Raw genomic sequence first — 8066 nt, forward strand, 5'->3', positions numbered from 1 at the left:
ATCTATCATGAAACTATGTACTAAGTGTCATTAAATGTGGACAATGGCAGCCATAATCGGAAAAAGGTTTATCCACGAGCTTGGACCGGAATGCTGTATGGTTGAAAAAGCCGTACCTTAAGATAAAACTTGAGCTTTTGAGTAGAAAATCTCGAAAATAGTTACCGATATAGTTGATCGTTGGAAGTGGCGACAGGCAGTTTACTGGTGGGGTTAGAGCTGCCCAAACGCGTTTCGAGTATCGTAGATATAAAGCGGAATAGCATTATAACGAGACCGAGGCCTTTTACTCGTTGGTTACGTACATTGTTTTCCTTGATTAAACGTTACGAACCTCATATAGGAATATTACACATGTTTTGACTAATATGGCAATCTTCACACTTCTAAAGGGTTACAAACTATATTATGATTCACTACAACAACTAATTTTGAATAATGGTCCTAACAATTCACTGATATTAACAATTCACACTGACAATTATAAAGCGATTGCCCAATTAACCGATTGTATTCAGTTCACTAATAGAACTTTGGTCAATAGGCCCTATTCTAACAATGAATCTAATCCGCTAATAAGACATCGGAACACAAATCTACTTTTCATCCTCCCGGTATAACCCTGGATTTAGGACCTTGATGTAGGCCCATTATGGATACTCCATTTGAGGTTATTATGGTGGAGATATTTTGGACGGAGAATGATTCAGATTTGTACAGATATTCTACATTTTGAGATCTTGTCAGTTGGATTAGCCGACAAATCCGAATGGATTCAAACTCCAATATGATTACGAATTCCAATTATAAAAAACGGCAAATACAGGGTCATAGCAGTCCTCGAAAGTCCTTTTTTGAAATGGGTCAATATTTGAGTAAAGTACTATGAGATGGGCACAGAATCCTTAAATCGTTGTCAGTCATGGTCTTAATATAGCATCACTGTATTCAACGTATTTAAAGGTTGATTTATTGACATCCTTCGAAAATACATTCGTGATTCATGAATATTCAGCTATTCATCGCGCACATGGGAACCTGGAATGTCGGTAAAAATCTCCCCAATAAAAAATGTCCCGAAAAATATGTCCCCGGAAAAAATGTTCCATAAAAAATGTCTCAGTCTATCAATTTAGTAAATTCCACATAATAATAAAACCAGAGAACAAACTTGTTAATTGTGAAAATTACACACTTACCATTAAAAGAATTCATCGGGTGACCATCGGAATTATAGGCCTACTATTTTGCCATTAATTAATTTTGCCTATTGAGAACATGTGAACTCATCATTACATGATACTTTAAATTTAAGACGTTACATTTATGATACAAATAATTACATCAACGAAGAGCTATTATTTGTAATCAAATGTTAAAATTATTATCAAATTGTATTTCAAAGTTTGTTCTCTAGTGTTATCATGATGTGAAAGTAACTACATTACCAAGTTCGTAATCATACAGGGACATTTTTTTCACGGGGAGATATTTTCCGGGACATTTTTTTCCATGTTTTCCATTCACCACTATATAAAGGACAGTTCAAGTGAAAAACTTATCAGAATGAGCAAGGTGCATTTAGGCGCCAATGAATTAAAATCGATTATATCCATTACTAATTCAATTAGGTCTAAACTGGTCAACCATCTAGGATAGGGGGTCGATCCTGACTGAAGAATCTTCTTTCAACAAAAAGCTGCCAGAAAACATTCGGTTGCCCACTGAACATTTTGAAGAATTCCGAATGCCTTTTTGAGTCTTTAAGCAACCAACTTGAAAAATTGCCGATTGTGGCATTTTGTAAGAATATCTTTTGTCTTCAACATACAAACTTCAAGTATGACCCAGTTTCTAAACTCTTGGATAAATATGAGACACAATTTTTAGAATTTGAGGGGCCAAGGGCGAACACTCAGAATTTAATGGATTTTGTACCCTCAAAAGGGATTTTGGAATTTGAGAGGTTTCTGAGGGGCTGCAGGAACCATGTGATACCAGTTACTTAGAATACCATGTCGGTGTCTTACGATTCGTCTCGAATCCCGAAAATGCACCAGTACCGTACGCGATACACTTGCCACAGCTGGATCGCTACCGTAAAATAGTGAACGGTTCGTTGAATGTACACATTATATAGGCAGGTATAAGACCGTACATATCTAAACGATGTAAGGACATTGGACCACCGTAAATATATTTTATGTTTATATGTTTATATGGAGACACTGTTGCATAAAAGGCCAGGTACCCCACATACCCCTGGGTGGAGAGAGGCAATGAGGATAAGTGTTATGCGCCCGCGGACATAACGGTTATGTACGGGGTTCGACCCCACGACCTGGCCTACCACAGTCGAACGCTATAACCGCTTTTCTAAGACATCGATAAGATTTAAGTAAGTTCGCTAGTTTCGTAGTAGTCAGATTGGTGTGCTCGATACACACGCAGTACGACGACCAAAGGTTCAAATAATTGCACATGGATATCTACGATGCGTAAAACCACCAGCTGAAATTGTTGCATATATATATATATATATATATATATATATATATATATATATATATATATATATATATATATATATATATATATATATATATATATATATATATACTGATGGTAATTACTGGGGAATAGATAACCTCGAGTATCTACGACGACGAAAGCTTCAAAATAGCTAAAATTCAATAGCTAAGTTCAAAATAATTGGACATGGATATCTACGATGCGTAAAACCACGAGCTGAAATTGTTGCACATATATATACTGATGGTAATTACTGGGAAATAGATACCATCGAGTCAGGGAAAACTTGAAGTAATGACTACACGAGTAATTGATACCAAAATCGCCTTTGCCAAAATATGATGGACTGAAAAATTTATTCGAAACCTTGAATTGCTGAGCGGTACAAACATTTGATTTCTGTAGTCACCTATGCAAAGTTCTACATCATTTATAAACAGAACTTCAAAATATGTGGACAGCCGAGCATAATTTGTATATTTAAAGGAATTGAATCGTGTCGATGTTGTTCGGTATGGAGCAGCGACTGAGAGCGCTGTTAATATCGTCGCTGATCGTCTGTCAAGTTGGCATCGCGCGCGCTGATCGCGCAGATTCTATCGAGGAATCGTCTGTGACGGTAAGTTCGTCTTGTAACAACACGTGGTACCCGCTAGATTCTACGTCCGGTTACATCGTATCACCGAATTACCCTTCGTTAACGCGCGGTGTTGAATGTCGTTGGTTCTTCAACAGCTCTTTACCGGGAACTTTTCACGTCCAAGTTTACCACAACATCGAGCCGTCAATATTCTGTAGTGATAACTACCTTCTCGTCCACGAGTCTGATGACAGATTGTGCGGTGATGGAAAACATGAAATCCGCCGTAACGATTCGATCTCGTTGATATTTAGGAGTAACGTCGATGGTGCGCGAGGTAGTCGGGTTTATATCATATATCATTATGAACGAAGTCAAATTAATATTCTTCACGACTGTTCAAGGTACAATTTAATATTAAAGAGGCTAAAAGCTGAGCGGGGTTATGAATTCGCGATTCAAAAATTACGTAATTGCAAGTTGTTTGTTGAATGGAGCGGGATGCCGCGAGGCTATGCGATGAATCTTACATTAATTGATATAGATTTCAAATCCTATCATGTTGGGGAGTCGTTAACGGTGGCCATAAGACTCCACGACGGATGGAACACCGGTAGTGATCCTTTCGCTTTTATACCACAACAATCTGGACATCCACCTTCATCATTTTATACTAAAACTAACAAAGCTGTATTCGTTTTACGGAAGATACATGTCCAGTTAAAGCTTTTAGTTCAGACGTATAGAATATCGGATTGGAACGTATCTAATCCGTTGATTCAGATCTCTAATAACGAGTCGGGAGTGCTCATTGCCGATGACAACAGTTTACACGTAATAACTCGATCGAAACACTTACACTGCTGGTCTATCACAGTGCAGGTGTTACAGTACGTCGTCTTCAACTGGACACGTGATCTCGTCACATCCGGTGACATCATCGGTGTATATAAACTAGAAGGGCTACACGTTGTGAGAACTGATATTTTATTAGGTTACAACTACCTGGAATCGCTGAGTGTCAAAACTGACGGCTTTCTCGTCATACTGTGCGTTTTAAAAACAACAGTTCACGATGATGTAAGATTTGAAATAAGCTATAAATTGGAATCTATTTCGATAGACGATATCAAGGTCAACAACATTCGGGTGAGTATAACCTCTGTAATTATGTTACCCCTTATCGAAATAACATATATTATCAAAAATCTGTCTGATAAACTTATTATTGGCGAACTTTAGGTACCCGTGAACCGAATGCGGTTTTTGATGCCATTCTGGCTGTTTCCGAAACAAAAAAAAGTATCGGTAAATTATCGCATCACTAGATACGAGTTTAAATGGAAAGTAGATATTAATGAAGAGAAAATGGGACTAACGGTTTTATCAGAGAACTGCGAGCGAGCTGGATTTTACATATTCGACGGTGGTAATTTCACGGCTAGACGATACGGTCCGTATTGTCCTCGTTTATACACCCCGTACGACCGTAACGTCGTCAGTCTGATTACATCCGGCGGGTCGGTTACTGTAGCAGAATACGCGTATAAGTGGAATGATCAGTTGACCGTCGATAAGGATTCACGCCTCAGATTTCGCCCTACCGACTGCGACGGGTACATCCTCCGGGAGGGAGAACAGCGGGTCGATATGACGTCACACTGTCTCGTGATTACACCCGAAAACCGACGCCTTCCTTACATCTACATATTATCAGAACACGAATATCAAATTGACCGATGTTTTCAGGGAGCTATACCATTCGGTTCATGTGGAACGTACGTTAGCTTGAGTAGTCAGTTGCTCAATAACAGTCTCGTATTAAACACTGTGAAAATGCGAGCCACGAGTTTATTCTGGAGGTATTATTTGATGGTTGAACTTCGGAGTAAATGTCAAAAATTGAAATCTGCCGTTATAGAAATACTGGATGGGAGCGTATTCGAAGATGAATGCGGGTTGTTGCAATCACCAAATTATCCGGGATCATCTGAGTATCAACATCAACCACTATATTATAACTATCCTCAAGTGGTCAGACGGGGCAAATTTTCCTACCACCGGTTTCTAATCAAATACATAGACAGGGTACTGTGCACGAAATCGGGTGTGAGTGACAAAGATCCGATTATCTACAAACAATCGATACATGAATCGCACAGTAGAAAAATCACACATGAGCATAGAATATGTGACAATAACGCGATACCGGGACTTGTGTTTTATAGTTTAAGAGATGACAGTGTGTGGTTTGAGGTGAAACGTTATATCGCGACATTTCAAATACAATACACATTAGAACAGTCGTTACCGGTAAAACAGTTTGAAAATGTCTGTAAATCAGGATTTCTAGATTCGGGAATTTCCTGCGTTAAATACATCAGAGATAAACGTCTGAATTGGGAGAAAGCTGAATTGTACTGTAGACAGAAGTACGCGGGACATCTACTCAGTATCAACTCAGAACAGGAAATGATTTCTATCAAACGATTATTCGCAACAGAACTTCTTCTAAATGCCTATTCACAGAAAGCGCTCATAATGATGATTGGATTAAAAATGAAGGTAAAATTCTTAATTTCTAAATCTATCTCGTTAAAAGAAATTTATATACCATTATGATGTTTTAATCATGAATTTGCCACTTAAACTTTTAGTCTACTTCTGGTTCTTACACGTGGACTGATGGGAAACCATTGAGCTACACGGAGTGGTATCAACCTACAAATAACGACACGATACCAGAAGTTATTCAAGGATTGATATCTCCTCTTAGAAAACAACCGATAAATGACGTCAATATGCAGTGTACGGCGATGATACTGAATAATCCACGAGGATCAGCGAACTGGGTTCGATTCCCATGTGAAATCGAAGAGGTCCACACGAGTTTCATTTGCGAAACTGAAAGAATTGATATCGAAAATAGAACAGCATTAATGTTGAACATAACCAAAAACGACACATTTCTAATACGGGAAAATCCATTTCAAAATATTGATTTCAATGAATCGAGCTGTACGTTTGGTTTGGTAACAATAGACAGACAATGCTATCAAATACTGACAGACTGGAACACACATCGAGGTCTTGATATAAAAAGTGCGACAGAGATGTGTAATGGCGTCCGGGCCGAAGTAGGTAGTATAAACAGTAATAGTGAAAAAGATATCTTAAATTTGATAACAACATTTCAATATCAACATCAATATAGCTCTGTACTAACGATGACTTCTTATGACACACTGCAAGTTATAAACCCAATAATCAGCAGAGATGAAATTACTTATATTCAATCAGTTAAATGGATGATGAAACAGTTTGATAACGCAACAGATACAGCGCATTCTGTTTTGTGTTCATACAATGTAACTGTTGAAGAGTTAGCTTCTATAAGCGGTTGTAAATCGTGGCAGTTTAAATGTAACGATCAAAGATGTATCAGCGACCATCGCGTATGTGACACCAGACGCGACTGTCGACACGGCGAAGATGAACTGAGTTGTTCGCATATCAATTTACAAAGTCAGTTTCAATGCGATGATGGTCAGATTATATCAGTAAGTGGTTTCTGCGATTTCATACAGGATTGTGTGGATGGTTCTGATGAGAAATCTTGTTTTCATCCCCCATGTTTGTCTGAACAATTTCGCTGCAAAAGTGGTCAATGTTTCAGTAGGTCAAACAGATGTGATGGAGTCACTGATTGTAAAGACGGATCAGATGAAATGGGATGCACTACTATAATGTGTCAGGGGTTCCTGTGTAACAGTGGAGACTGTATTAGTTCTCAGTTGTATCAGGATGGTGTCGTGGATTGTAGTGGAAGCCTCGAAGAAGATGAATTAGTAACAACTACTAATGTTTCAGTGAATCCTACTGTTCAGTGCAATAATGAAAACTACTGCACAACTAACTTCACAAATCTCTGTACGGAATCAGATGAACAAAGATGTTCTTTCAATTCTCCTCATTGTTATTCAAGACGTCACAGGTGTATTCTAGAAAGAATGACAAATGGCTTCCCAGTTTGTCGAAATCTTGGGCACGTTTTGAGATGTGAAGAATTTGAATGTCCAGCTGGTACTGCAAAATGTCCAGCATCGTACTGTATACCGATCAGACAGGTGTGCGATGGTCAATCAGATTGTCCTAATTCAGAAGATGAACAAAACTGCGAAACATTTTCGTGTCCAGGAATGTTTAAATGTGGTCAGGAAAATCGATGTATTCCACAATCTGAAGTTTGTGACGGTTTCGTCAATTGTAAACATACAACTGATGACGAGGCTTTCTGTAATGTCACGTGTCCGATGGGCTGTAGATGTCAAGGTCATTTGATTGATTGTGCCAATGCTGGTTTAAAAGATGTAACTGGTCTTTTCTCGACATCAAGTCGAGTTTTAATTCTGTCAAATAACAGAATCATTCTGAGCGAGTCGACGTTTGCTTCATTCGTTTATCTTCGAATGCTTAACAGCTCTTCCAATGAATTGTCTTATATTTTACCGAACTCGTTTACAAACCTGCATAATCTACATACATTAGATCTTACATACAACAACTTAACATCATTATCTACAAACACATTCATCGGGTTGTATAATTTAAAAGAGTTATTGATAACTGAAAATCCTATACGCCATTTAGACGACAATACCTTTCAAGATTTAATGTCATTACAATTTCTGGACCTTCGAAGGCTTTCGGTTTTGCTGCTTGGTAGAGATGTATTTAGAGGTTTATCTGCATTACAGTCGTTGAATATCAGCAGCAACAGAATCCATCATATTTCACGATATGCTTTTTCAGGATTAAATGAACTTAGAATTCTCGATATTACCAACAACTCTAAATTTATTTTGACAGAAAGAGGCGTTTTCGATAATCTAACATCATTAGTCTCGTTAACGTCTGATGCTTACAAATTTTGCTGCATGGCTCCGAATGTTGA

The sequence above is a fragment of the Tubulanus polymorphus genome, chromosome 12 (assembly GCF_964204645.1).
Source record: "Tubulanus polymorphus chromosome 12, tnTubPoly1.2, whole genome shotgun sequence".
In the NCBI taxonomy this organism is placed as follows: domain Eukaryota; kingdom Metazoa; phylum Nemertea; class Palaeonemertea; order Tubulaniformes; family Tubulanidae; genus Tubulanus; species Tubulanus polymorphus.